Source organism: Mixophyes fleayi, chromosome 6 (assembly GCF_038048845.1).
Source record: "Mixophyes fleayi isolate aMixFle1 chromosome 6, aMixFle1.hap1, whole genome shotgun sequence".
NCBI classification, from domain to species: domain Eukaryota; kingdom Metazoa; phylum Chordata; class Amphibia; order Anura; family Limnodynastidae; genus Mixophyes; species Mixophyes fleayi.
Genome location: NC_134407.1, coordinates 122,817,683 through 122,832,120, shown reverse-complemented (window position 1 = coordinate 122,832,120; position 14,438 = coordinate 122,817,683). Strand labels below are relative to the sequence as shown.

The 14,438-nt window shown below is 39.7% G+C and overlaps 1 pseudogene; it reads left to right on the top strand.

Annotated features, from left to right (window-relative positions):
- LOC142161538 (calcium-binding protein 2-like) overlaps nt 1-14,438 on the top strand; it is a 58,707-nt pseudogene that overhangs the window by 19,382 nt on the left and 24,887 nt on the right.

Below are 14,438 nucleotides of genomic sequence, written 5' to 3'. Positions count from 1 at the left end.
ATAGCTCAGCATATTCACATGAGAAAGAAACAGAGAAAAGCTTGTGTCAGTATTATATTCAGAAAAGCAAAGAAAAGCAACTTTCATTTTATAAGTTTGATCAATATATACTTTTTACCATATTGCCTTTCACAACATCAATCATAAAAACACAATGTTGCGATAATAAAGAATGATCTCAGTTTGATTAAATTGTTATATTTGGGACCCTTGTCATTCTCTTTTGGAAATGGATATTCACACGATATTGTCCTAAGCATGATTTAAGGAGGTTATAAGATCTAGTGTTGCAAATGCACTGGGTACATGCCATTATTATTGATAAAAGATATCAAGTGATCGTCCCTAATACCTGGAATCTGTAACCAGCAGAGTCGGCTTGTTCCAGGAGAAAGAAAGGGTAAGTATGGTAAAAATACATATATAACGACCTCTGCCAGAGAAATAATTATATGAATTTTTAATTGATATTCTTATTTTTCAAGTTTGTTTTCTATATCCACTTTATTTTCTATGTTGATATCATAGACTACGGAACAGTGAAAATCAGTTAATGGATATTAACTATTTGGATATTTAAGTTTATATGTTCATCCTTTTATATTATTATTTATTTTTCTATTCATCAGTGTGTTTGATTAATTATTCACAATTTTAGTCCAGATAATAATATAGAAACCGTTAAAGTATGAACAATATAGTTGATTGGGTATCTGTATAATCAATAACCAGCATATTTTGTGACAACACCTCATTGTGACAAGTCTATCTCATTATGGAGATTGCTTGTATATGTACTTAGCTAAATATTCATATCTCACACTTATTTATTTTAGTTAACTAGTAATGTACAGCTCAGTGTGCTGCAGTGCATATTAAATCCATAATCCTCAATTAATCTTGAAACTGACAGTGAAATATATTTAAGGATAAGTGACTAGATGAAATGTAAAGGGTGCATAAAATTATAAGTGAACATTATAAGTGTTCAAAGAAAAAAGTGAAAATACATAGAAATATATGATCAAAATAACAACTGATCATAGAAGAGAATCTATATAAATACAGAGAAATTATTACGATCATTCAGACCCTTTGGGGTCACATTTGACAAAATGCCTTGCTACCGTAGTGATTTGTTTCATATTTTGTATGTCCTTTTCTGCCCTTCTGATGTTTCCTACATGCTCTAACACCCTTCTTTCAGGGGGTCTGCTTGTCATACCGATGTACCGTAGGTTGCATGGACATGTAAGGCAATATATCACATTTAGAGAGTGTCACGGGCACTGGGAGTCTTTGCCCAGGATATCACCAGATGATGGACTTACCAGAGTAATATAGCTGGTACTATGGTTCTCTGGTAGCAGGGTGACAACGGAACAGGAGTATCAGCAGATGGTGAGAGAATGCTCAAGGGAAAGTCTATGACTAGCAGCAACTGGTAATGAGTAGATGTATGTACACGAGGAACCAGATGGACAAGTAAACGTGAGGAAAGTCAGTGGTCTGCGTATAGCAAGTTGTACCACTGCTATAGTGAGGAGGAATGTCCAGGAGTAGCGAGGAGGTAGTGAGTGTCAGCGGTCTGCGTATAGCAAGTTATACCGCTGTCTATAGTGAAGGAATGGAGTCCAGGTGAAAGTAGGTAACGGGGAAGTCAGTGGTCTGCGTATAGCAAGTTGTACCACTGCTTATGTGAGAGGATACTTGAAACTTGTGTCACAGGGAACAGGAGTCAGTGGTCTGCGTCAGCAAGTTGTACCACTGCTATATATATGTGAGGAGGGGCACGAGGAGATGAATGTAAAGCAGAGTATACACGGGGCACACAGAACTTGATCCCACGATGATATCCACAATACAACAATAACTGACAAGCGCTGCTTGAAGCATACAAAGTCACAATAGCTATCCGGGCAATAGGAAACAAAGTCAATGGTAACAATAGCTTCAGTGGATAGGAGGCTCCGGAGAAGAACACAACTCAGTCCAGATGGATATGCAATACACAAGCAAAGTCAATGGAAAGTATGCATACCGCGGTTCAGGAGAGCAGGCTGTCAGAGAGACGTGCAGGGATACCTGAACGGCTGAAGGCCGGCAGGAGGCGAGACCACTGGAGGGTGGAAGCGGTAATCAGGTTGGTGCAGTGCACGGCAGGTAATCCAGAATCAACGAAGCAATACTCAGGAAGCAGTAGTAAGTGAAACTGGAAACATGATGAACACGGGAGAGTTGAGGCTGTCTGGTATCCAGTAGTAGTGGTGGAGGCAGCGGAGAGAAGGCACGCTGAACACGGGAGAGTAGAGGCGGTCTGGAATCCTGTAGTAGTAACGGAGGCAGCGGAGGGCTGACACGATAAACACAGGAGAGTTGAGACGAACTGGAGTCCGGTAGTAGTAGCAGATAGGAATCAGCTGAGTGCAGGCACGATGAACACAGAAGAGTTGAAGTGGTCTGGAAACCACAATAGCAGTAAACAGGAATCGGCATGAGCTGAATACACGAGGAAACACAGGAACACCTTCAGAGGCTCATGGGGAATGAGACTCCAAGATCCGGCAACCAGGTAATGATCACAGGTGGTTTAAATAGGGAGGGTTGCCTGATCATCCAATCAATTAAAAGCAACAGGTACTGAAGGTTTGATAAGGGCTGCACATGCGCAGACCCTCAGGATGGCGGACGGCCACGGTTCCTGAACACACGGGAAATGGCACTCACAGTCCGGTGAGTGACAGAGAGTCACAGTTAAGAAATTCTATGATCTTCCATGTTTTAAGGTAGCGATCCTGATACTCTTTAGTATTCACCATATATTGGCATACAAGACATCTCCCACATTTATGAAAACCAATAGGTCTATTAGAGACCCTCTTTGTTGGAGATAAGGCACTATGAACCAGACTATCTTTTAGATTCTTCGATCGACGCCATGTTATGGATATTCTGTCACCCAGGACTTCATCCAGATCTTCATCTGATTTAAGTACATCCCAATGTTTTTGAAAAACCTCTGCAATCTGTCGCCATTCGGAACAGAAGGAGCCAATGAGACGAATTTTAGAGTCCTGCATTTTATTTTTGGGAGGTGGATAGATGAGATTATCTCTATCTCTCTTATGGACAGACATCTCTGCTTTGCGTATAATGCGCTTACTGTAGCCTCTGGATTCCAATCGTTTTTTGAGATCATTCGTCCTATTCTTAAACACTTGTTCGTCTGAGCAGTTGCGCTTCATCCTGAGGAGCTCCCCTTTAAGGATACCCCTAATAACTGCAGGGTGGTGGGAGCTAGATGAATGTAGAAGGCTGTTGGTTGCAGTTTTCTTTCTGTAAATGTCCGTATTAAGATGTCTGTCTGGCGTTTTAGAGAAGGTGAGATCTAAAAAATTGATACTCTCCTTATGTATTTCAAACGTAAGTTTAAGGTTTAAGTCATTAAGATTCAAAACCCTTACAAAATCCGAAAAAAGATTCTGATCACCATCCCATAAAACTAGTACATCATCAATGTACCTTAGCCATAAAATAATATGGACGGTGTACACGTGATTCATCTCGGTAAAAACCTTCTCCCTCTCCTACTAGCCAAGAAAAAGATTTGCATAAGTGGACGCGCAAGCACTGCCCATCGCGGTTCCCCTGATTTGAAGATAAATTTTATCTTCAAAAATAACATAATTACAGGTCAAAACAAACCAACAGATTTAGAATGAAATCATTTATTGTTTTCATCTCCAGAAAGTACCTTACTGCCTGTATACCCTGTTCATGTATTATATTGGAATACAGGGACTCTACATCAAATGAAGCCAGTCTTGTAGTCTTATTTATGATGATGTTTTTAATCTTAGCCAGGACATCCAAGGTGTCCCTTACATATGAGTCCAAGCTCATATACTGTCTGGACTCTTTTACTCTATGGGAAAGAGAGAGTAATTTGCACGACCATTAATTAACAATTTTGTAATGTAGGCATTTTCCTCATTAATATGCCTTACAAATACACTATTGGATAAAGTGCTTGTCATTGTGATAAAATACATTTACGATAAATACACAATATTCCACATAATTAAACAGGAGAGATATATCCTCATATTAATGTTATTACTGACTGTGGATACAATAAACTTCTTCCGTATTAAGTCATTGGAAATAATTTTTAATTGCGATATCATCTTACAAGAACAAGTGCTATATAAAAATTGTTGCTTTCACACTACTTCTCTTTATTAAGAGTTATATTGGCTCAATATCAGGCTCTTCACAATTGTGATATATTCATGTCAGAACTTATAATTCACTGTGATACCAGTTTGCTAGTCTTAACAGTTTTTGCAATTTTTTTGGTCATATTTTTCATTCACAACTTTTAATATTTCCCTGCTCTACACATTATTAAAATATTATTTTAATGTATACTAATAAACTTCGAATATGTTTTATATTACTCATCTCCTAAGAATGCCCCAACTAACACATATTGGTTCTCTGTTATCTTGAAGAACTGGATTAGGACAGTTCGCTTAGACAAAACATGTTCTCAACTGTTGAAGTGAGCTGGCCACACATTATCAGAGGAATCCTTTGAACTGACCTATGATTTGCATTATACTGGACTGAACTGAACCCTGCACCAATGAAGATCTCTCTGATTGTTCTCTGTGTACAAAGTGATATCATCAGTGTTTTTTTTGTTAACTGAAACTGCATATAAGCAAGCTTCTCTCTTCCTGACAACATACATCATGACTGTATCTGAACCTGGGCCCAGGGGAGCATATACTTAATGTATTTGGGTTTTTATATTTTCCTGTTCTATTGTTATATCTTTTATGCTTTAGCATGGCTTGCTATAAAGTTTGCAATTAAATATCTTTGTGCGTTGGAACTACAATAATCGCATTGGACAATTTTTATTGGTAAGCGACAAAACGAACATAACAAGAGGGTAGGATGGAAGTTGGGCAGGATGGAGGCAGAAATGTGGAAGGAGGGGATGGAGGCAGAGCTGTGACAGGAGGGCCTGGAGGCAGAAATGTATGGGGGTCAGATTTTGTTTGTTGGGGTTTGAGAAGTAGCAGGGGAAAAGTGGGAACTATAAATGGGGAAAAGTGAACATTATGGGACATAGGGTGTGGGGTGGCTAAATTTGGCTAACTGATTGGAGTGAACATTTGTGGAGGAATGTGTAATGCTGGAACTATAGATCTAAGAAGCATGAAAAGAGGTTGTGCATATCTGTGAGGGTGGAACTAATTGTTTGAAGGTTGGTGTTTAAATTGTGCTATAGACGGGTGAGGTAGTGGAGATCTCACATGCAATGTCTCTAATTTGTTCGTTGGATTGCTGCTTAGCTAAGTGAGCGAGTGTCTGCTGCCGAACGACTCATGCTTCCTCCCTCCAAGTCTTCTTCACATCATGGGAAGCCTCCACTACTGTCCCCTGGTTGGCTTCGTCCTCCTCCTGCTGCTCCTGAGCTGTAAAAATTTTAAAAAGACAATTCTATAGTTATTCACAATCTGAGCAACATGTACCCTATCAGAAACAATGCCAATAGTTTGTCAGACATGTAGATGTGTAATACTTTTGTAATATTGCATCCTATTTTGGAGGGAAAAGGTAAACATTGCACTGTATCAACCAGTATATAGTGGTAATGAACACTTGTAACATCAATACAGGCCAATGCCGTGGTCTTCAGGGGAATGAGATTGAGTTGAGTGGGGGTTATGCCTCCAGTGCGTTGACCGTGGACCCTCTGGTCCCTCACTTTATCTTTAAGCCTTCTCTTAAAGTCATACCAGCTGTGCAAATTGAAGAAGTATATTAATGTTTGATCATCTTGAAATGTATAAATTTGGCTTGAAAATATACAGAAATATATATATATATATATATATATATATATATATATATATATATATATATAAATATTACACACACACACTTCAAAATATGTGTGCTTTGCCCTTGTTGGATAATTGTAAGAAATGAACATGAACATTTTTAACAATCGACTTTCACACAAGTAAATAAAATAACACATTAAACAATTTGACTTCCAACATACCAAAAAAACATTGTTAGCTTATAATTTTATATAATGTGTAATGTTGATATTTAACCTGACCTGTACTATGTTTGCAGTACACAATTATATTAATTAGTGTGCCAAAAATATAGATATTAACGTTTTTTAACCTCACTCGGCATACGATGACATTGAGCCACAGGCATTGACTTGTATTGTTTTTCATCCCATATGCGGAGTTTTGATGAGGGTAGTCACATTCGCCCGAAGAGTTCCACGTCCTTACAGAGATAATGGGCAATTTGTACTGGCGCAATGAGAATAAGATGTGGGCTTATCTTACAATTCGGCGCCATATTCACCTGCGGTACAATAGGATGCAGACGGTGGTTCAGCTCCAGCCATTTGAAAAAGCACCAGCCCAAGCTTCTGGAGGACCTGCGCCATGAAATCAGAGCTCTTTAGTAATCGGATTGTTTAAATACAGCTGATAGCTTAAGTGTTAAGATTATTTTAATGCAATGATGAAAGTGGTACTAAAATTAATCTTGCATATTACAAGGCCTTAGCAAAATACCATCTATAATATACCATCTGGCAATGATTAGTCATATGTGACATTCAGGCCCGGCGCTCCCATTAGGCAAGGTTAGGCACTTGCCTAGGGCGCCGGGCTCTGGAGGGCGCCTGGAGGCGCCACAGAATGGACATTACTTTAAAACTGTGCTGCGACCGCTGACCATACCTGTCACGGCCACCGCACAGCATGCAGATACATCCACAGGGAGGGGGGGAAGAGGCTATTGCTCACCATCTCCACCTCTCTGCTCCGTCTCCTCCCCTCCACTCACTGACTGTCGGGCCGTGACATCATCATCACAGCCCGACAGTGTCAGTGAGTGGAGGAGACGGAGCAGAGAGGCGGCGGTGGTGATTCAAGGTAAGGAAAGACGGAGGGAGGAGGGCGCCGATTTTTGCGGGGGGGGGGGGGGGGGGGGGGGCGCCGATTTTGACAAAACGCCTAGGGCGCCATGGACCCTGGCACTGGTGACATTAATGAACATTAATTATTAGCCTGTAATAATGTCATTTCAGAATCGCTATGTTACATAAGCCAAGTCCATCCATTAACCAAGGCCATCTGTAAGTGATTTGTGTGCATATATATTTAGTTATTTTATTTTTATACACACTCTGTTGTTTCTGTCTGGAAATGCATAATTCACAATGTTGTCTAATATTTTCTGCCTATATCTATCTAATTGTGAAACAGGGATAACTTTTTTAACTTATGTGTCATATTTTTTCAAACAGTCCGTATGACCTGGCACCGTTGCAGACAGTTGGAGGAGGGAGGTGTGACCAGGGAGGAGGGCCAGGAGGAGCCAATGAAGGAGGAACACAGGGAGGAGGAGCAGGGCTGGTGCTAGGGTTCTCAGCGCCCTAGGCAAAATTTCAAAATACCGCCCCCCACCCGCCCCCTACCCCAAGACACGCCAAATACCCACTTCCCAGACCCTCACACACTTCACTTTTGGTAAAAAAATAAAATTTAAAAAAAAAGATAAGCCTTACCTCCTACAGCGGTCTGGCTGTCGTGATGTTTCATAGAGAACGTTGTCCAGACTCCACTGCTGTCCAGGGGCAATCACAGGATTTCTAGAGGGGAAGTATCCAAGTATTAGATATGGGAACAAAAACTAGTGAGAATGACCATCACACTGCTCCCCCTGCAGCACACTGCCCCCCCCCACTGCTTGACCATGTCCCCCCTTGCAGTATACTGCCCCCCCTGCTGCTTGACCATGTCCTCTCCTCCCCCCCTGCAGCACTATGTCCTCTGTCCCCCCCACCCTGCAGCACCATGTCCTCTGTCCCCCCCCCACCCTGCAGCACCATGTCCTCTGCCCCCCCCACCCTGCAGCACCATGTCCTCTGTCCCCCCCACCCTGCAGCACCATGTCCTCTGTCCCCCCCCCCCTGCAGCACCATGTCCTCTGTCCCCCCCTGCAGCACCATGTCCTCTGTCCCCCCCCTTGCAGCACCATGTCCTCTGTCCCCCCCTGCAGCACCATGTCCTCTGTACCCCCCCTTGCAGCACCATGTCCTCTGTCCCCCCCTGCAGCACCATGTCCTCTGTCCCCCCCCCCCTGCTTGAACATGCCCCCCGTAGCGCAGCGCAACACATCCATCTCTCTCTTCTCTCTGTCTCTGTCTCTACTTACCATGGAATTTTCTCCATGCTCTTCTCCTCTCTGGCGGCCGCCTCAGTGACTGTCGGGGCGTGATGATGACGTCACTCCCGACAGTCACTGAGGGAAGATGCGATCGCCCCACCCCCTCCATGGATCAACTCGTGCACATCGATAAAGCTGTGCGTCGGCCGGTGAGTTTAACTTCCATGGCCGCCGGACAGCTTTACAGATGTGCACGATTTCAGAGGCACCCTCCAGAGCCAGCGCCCTAGGCAGCTGCCTAACCTTGACTAATGGGAGCGCCGGGCCTGAGGAGGAGGAAAAGCAGGAGGATGATCAGTGCAGAGAGGATGAGGGCAGGGAGCAAGAGGAGGAGTTCAGGGAGGAGGAGCACGAGGTGGAGGCAGTGAAAGAATGTAAGTATTTAGTATTTTCATTAAACAGTTTGCAACATTTTAACCGGCTCCCTCCCTTCCCCCCCTGGCCAAGCCACAAATGTGTATGTATGTGTGTGTGTGTGTGTCTGTATGTATACATATATATATATATACATATATATATATATATATATATATATATATTATGTGTGTGTGCCGCCTAGAGTCTTAGTCCTCTGCCAGAGAGAGGGTTGCAACTTATGTAACATTTGACACCTCTGCTGATCCCAGCAAATGAGTGTACAAAGTACTCCCATAGAAGTAATATATGTTGACAAAATTACCTATGCTTACTAATCTTCTTTTTTTTTTTTTTTTAAACAGCTCAAGAAGAGTCATATTTTGGACTCCACAACACAAGGGTCCAGTTCAGACACTCCTGTCCTGGATTCCAGCTCCCATCGCTCAGTTTCAAATCCCCCATCCCCCATCCCTACATTTCCCTTTTTTTAAAAAATACATACATATAAATAAAAATAAAAAACATGTTAAGTGAATTGAAAAATATTACTAAACATAATTAGTTTTGTGCAAATTTGTGTCTAATTTTTTATTGTTAGTGTTGAAAAAAATTGGATACATACATTGGTGTGAGTGTTTGTTTTACCCAAAAAATAACTGAAAATATGTATTCATGTAAATGTAACTCCCACACTTTTTAAGTAGCACTATTACTACAAGCACAATCATACTCATAAGTGTAAACAAAGCAAACACCTGCATGATGGTGTAATCCAAATAAGACAAAAATCCTGTACGCAAATTCATCTGCCTTGCAAAGTAAACTCTTTGTAAATACATTTAATAATAATTAATAAAAAAAAAATATTAAACATATACAAATTATAAGAAATAGTTCACTGCAGTATATTTTAGTTAGGTTGTATTCAGATGAATTGAGTTAATGTGACTTATTGAACAACCTTGAGATTACTGTGCAGTTAATACAAAATATTACTATCAATTAATATTAGTATGATTGTGTATTAATTATCAATTGTGTGTGTGTGTGTGTGTGTATATATATATATATATATATATATATATATATATATATATATATATATATATATATAATATATGTATGTATATGTACAACAAAATAATATGATATGAACCTAACAACGGTTCTGCACACTGCACTCAGTATTAGATTTAAAATAAATAAATAAACTCAACACTAAGCAAATCCACAGAAGTGATCTATTTGTGTACGGACATTTATTTGACTTCTCTTTCCTGTGAGCATGTACTCCGTGTTGACCTCAGTTCATGATTTCAGTGATTGAACGCAACTGGCTGTTATGTTGCGTAAGCGACTTGCGACCAAATTCCTCTTGGTACGTATCTGTAGATCCGTTGCTTGATGAATCTGTGCGTACATTTTATTAAAGTATTTCCATCGTTTTTCAATAAGCATTGTCTAAGCGATTTATGTGGTTCCATAATCAAGAACAATACAGCCGATACTAAATACATACATACATACGCCGCGCCCACTGCGCTCCGCTGGTACCAGCTACAGTCCTTCAGTCCAGAAGACTGTGGTCAGAGATGACTGTCTTAAGCTGGGTACACACTACACGGTTTTCGTCCAATAATCGACTAAATCAGCTGACATACGATCGCTCTTTCAAAAGTCGGGTCAGTGTGTGCAGTGACACAATGGTCGAAAGTCTGCCCAAATGGACGATTGTCGCCTCATTTGGTTGGTCGTACCGTTTAATATTTTCGTTCCAATATCGTTTCCGTTGTGAAGTGTGTATAAGTTTTTGACCGATCCACAACAGTGAGTACAAAATTACTTGCTCACGACAACATGGCTGTAAAAACTCGCTAAAAGGACGTCCGTTCTTCCCTTTATCGTCCTAAACAAGGCTAGTGTGTATGCAGTCCATGGACCGAGCGATCGGAACATCAATCGCATGTAAAATCGATCGGCATAAAAAGTTGGTGGAAAATTCTGTAGTGTGTACCCAGCTTTAGCTGGCCCCAGGGTGCTGTATATATGCACTCAGTGATACAGAGAAAACAATACAGATGATGTGGCTTGCTTCTATAGGTCCAGGCTTCAGGAGGGTCCAGTGTAATACAGGTCATAGGCCAGTTCAAACGAAAATATCCAAAGGTGGGGGTCAGCTCTCCAGCGGATCCACTCCGATTTTCCCGCCCAGAATCCAGTTTAAACCAGTCTATTTACACTACACAGACAATATCATTCTAATCATCATTTATTTCCTACAATCTATAACTACCATACGCAATGTGCGTTCTGTTTGGCGATCGCACCAGATGTCTGCAAATAAATTGGGGATTAGAATGATACTAAACATGACCTACTTCCCGTGACCTGAACTTAAAATATCACTAAAGTGTATATATAACTATAAACCAAATAACATCTGCTCATAAAGGACTGTGGAATGGAACCATTATAAATATGAAATTTATAAATAAATTAATGTGAAAGTGCGAGAGTATGTGTGCGTGTTTTATCGTGCGATCGCGTGAAGAGACGTAACACGTGGCGTACTGATCGCAATCGCACGGTAAAACAATATCAATCAGTATACTTTCTTTCATCCAATTATACGACTTCGACAGTTTCTTGCACTGGTGTGCGTATATTACGTTATGCAAGATGTACACAGAATACGTCTGCTAATGAATCCGGCCCATCACAGATTGTCCAATATTAACATAAGAATAGAAGAATCTGTACACACTCTTTGTGACAAGCACTAACTTTGCATTACTTCGTGTTAATTTCAACATCACCTGCAGTGGTCAAAAGAATTAATTCTCTGCACAATATAACGGTATAGAGAACAGTTTTTTTTTATTTCTCCCTTTAACTTTAAAGAAACTGTTCTGCATAATTTTAATATTCTATGTCCTATTATTATTATTATTATTATTATTATTATTATTATTATTTTACCTTAAGTATTGTATATTCTCACATTAAATTTCATTTCATAAGGTTCTGTCTTTGTGTTCTTACTAGACTCATGGTCAGACAGCTTGGCTATTGTAACAGCTACCTAACTGTAGTACAGGGTATTTTTTGGGTTAATGATAACTCTGGGTGATGTAAAGTTTAATTTTAGTGGGATATATATTGTGAAGGTATTCTGAGTAAGGGAAGTAACCTAGGACTTCCTCAGAGTGTGGTCAGTGGAAGCAAATCCTAGTGGTGTCAGTTTTGTAAGTAATAGTAAGTGACATAGACAGATCAGGTGGTTTTGCTGTGATTAACCTATTTCACAAAGCCATCATGCAGATTCAGGTGAGTGCTGTTTTGTGACACCTTAACACTTAATGTCTGCAAATCATCTTATTGTCGGCAAATCATCTTATGAACTGGCAAATCAACTTATGAAATTAATGAGCATACTGTATTGTGCATCCCCTTCATACTTCTGTATTTTGGTTATTGTTTGGATTTTGATATGCTAGTAATGCCCATGCAAAGGGGGCACATGTGACCAAAAGAGGTTGCCCCTATTTTGTCCTTTTCCTAGTGATTCTGGTCACATTTGCACAAATAATGTTGCAAGCTAGTCCTAGATTGGTCTGTAATGTTTTTCCACCAGCTTGACAAACCAGCCATAGGATAAATTACTGGCTTTAATTCCACAATGGGATGAAGGACATCTTCACAAAAGTGATGTGTAATGTGTGCTACTCTTAAGAAGCTACTGAAAAATATAATGTCTCCTACCACTGCTCTAGATAATTATACCTATAATATTTTAAACATGTTGGGTAACTGAAAGCACAATTGTGAAATTACATGCCTTACACAGTACCGTGGTACAGGCACCGTGCATAGGGGTATATATTACTAAAATGCGGTGCTGAAAAAGTGGAGATGTTGACGATAGCAACCAATCAGAATCTAGTTATCATTTATTTAGTACAAAACCCTTTAATGCCTTTTTCCATATCTGAGAATGTAATACAAAATGATAGCTGGAATCTGATTGGTTGCTATAGGCAACATCTCCACTTTTTCAAACCTGCAGTGAAGTAAATATACCACTTATTTCTATCCATGTACTTACAACATTTACATAGGAAAACATTTGGAGGTTTACAATGAATGATAATTGCAAGGGGTCAAAAATATACAGTTATCTGCATGTTGCTATATAATGGAATACATACATGGAGATCTCACGATGCAGAAATACTAATGTCATGGCAGCAATAGACACAAAAATAGAAACTGATTGGAGACACATGTCATTGCAGACGTCATATGTGAAAGGTACATGTTATGGATTAGAAAAAAAATCATAAAAAGAAATCTATTATATTGACAAGTCTTTTTCCCATCTAGGAGAGAGATCTGGCCCCAGAAGAAATGGATGGTGAGTCTCAGCTGTTTGTTTCTATAGAAAAATCTCTGATCAAATCATTATGTGACCCAGCTACAGTGGTTTTGCAGTGATTCCAGTTATTTACTTAATTCTGTTGTCTGTGATATGTAGGGGCAAAGCAGAGTCAACACATTATTTTATTATTATTGTTGATGTGTTAAATCCTGCGTAAGAATTGGATAAAGCAATACATGCTTTTAAGCACTAAAAGGATTCCTACACCTAATTTACAAGTTGGGAAGAGCATTTTGGGGACAATACCGGTAGCTATATATCGGTGTATGCGGCCAGCATATGGCATATTAGCTTGGACCAACATGAAAGCAGTAAAATACACAAATAAATATATTGTTAGTGTGCGGATCTGATCAGGGTGTTAGGTGGACAAATGCCTTTTCAGTTGCTGGTATATAAACACATATGACTTGGCACTAAAAGATAAACTGGGAAATTCTTACGTGCTACATGTTCTAATTGTATACAGCAATTGTGTTTTTTTGGTTATTTACTTGGTCTCACTGGCAGAGCTATTATGTAGCCATATACCACCTGAAGCTGTCTGTTGAACCCCTCAATAATAAGCACAATGAAGAAATTATATATAAAAAACATAATATGTAGTTATTACATATAATACAGCTTTTCTGAAAAATTAAACAGAATAGACGTGATGGAGGAGTTTTGCGGCACGGAGAATGGGAAAGAGCGATGAACAAGCCTTGTCGTATTGGTTAATCTCATCATGCATGCACGTCCTTGCTCTGCTATGTCTCCTTCAGTGACACCTGCAGCAGATAGTCGATAGGCAGATATGAAAGAAAGAGTGGAAATGCGCTGCTCTTTCCTCCATAGTTGCCTTAATACATTGACCCCTTTATCTCTATGTAATTTCTAGTCTAGTTTTCCTTCCAGGTTACTTCTCCTTGTAATCTGGAAGAATAATATATGTTGATATTACTTTTAATATTTTATTAATCTTCAGATGGCCACAGTTGTTAGTAGATAAAAAAATTGATAAGCAACCAATTTCAGCATACACATTTTCTGATTAATAACTGTTTGATAGTTTAACAAAATCCCATATGATGAAGAAATTCTGTAACCAAATTGTTGTGTTTGGGACAACTTTATCAATTTCTAATTATTTTGTTGTTTTACATCAGTACTTCTATTCTTCTACTATTATGCCTTTCCTCAGAATTACATGCTGCCTTTTTTGGAGTTTGATGCAGATCAAGATGGATTTATTGGGTACAAGGAACTGGGCGAGTGCATGCGGACAATGGGTTACATGCCAACTGAGATGGAATTGATTGAGATATCCCAGCACATTAAAATGAGAAGTGAGTGGTCTGCATTGCCAAATTCCACCTAAATG